This window comes from Epinephelus moara, chromosome 6 (assembly GCF_006386435.1).
Source record: "Epinephelus moara isolate mb chromosome 6, YSFRI_EMoa_1.0, whole genome shotgun sequence".
Taxonomy (NCBI): Eukaryota; Metazoa; Chordata; class Actinopteri; order Perciformes; family Serranidae; genus Epinephelus; species Epinephelus moara.
The window spans coordinates 13,059,242-13,059,640 of NC_065511.1; the positions used below are offsets into that span (position 1 = coordinate 13,059,242).

Consider the following 399-nt stretch of genomic DNA (forward strand, 5'->3'; position numbering starts at 1 on the left):
GTGTGGGTGGTGGGGGGGGGGGGGGGGGGGGGGGTGGGGGGGGGGGGGGGGGGGGGGGGGGGACTTCATTGTGATCTCAACTCAACTCAACTACAACTACCGTAAAACTCGGAATATAAGTCGCACTGGCATATAAGTCGCAGTCTATTTTTTAAGGTCTCAAACAGGGAAAACAAGATTTTATATTACTATTTGTTAATAAAAACGTTATACAAGTTATTCCTACACTGTTTCCTTTTATTTTTAATTTGAAACACATTCAAAACACAATAACCTCTTAAGCAGCTTTGATTACTTTTCAGATTGCAATCTTCCAAACAACCTCTTCAGGAAATAAAATTATGGTATTACAACATCGGTCAGCTTTCAGTGAAAATATAGTGTAAAAATAAATAAAAT

The 399-nt window shown here is 39.6% G+C and overlaps 1 protein-coding gene across 4 annotated transcripts in view; it reads left to right on the top strand.

Moving 5' to 3' along the window:
- The window catches only part of LOC126392072 (plectin-like), a 161,105-nt gene that overhangs the window by 15,320 nt on the left and 145,386 nt on the right, over nt 1–399 (top strand). The gene's annotated exons all lie outside the window — the stretch shown is intronic.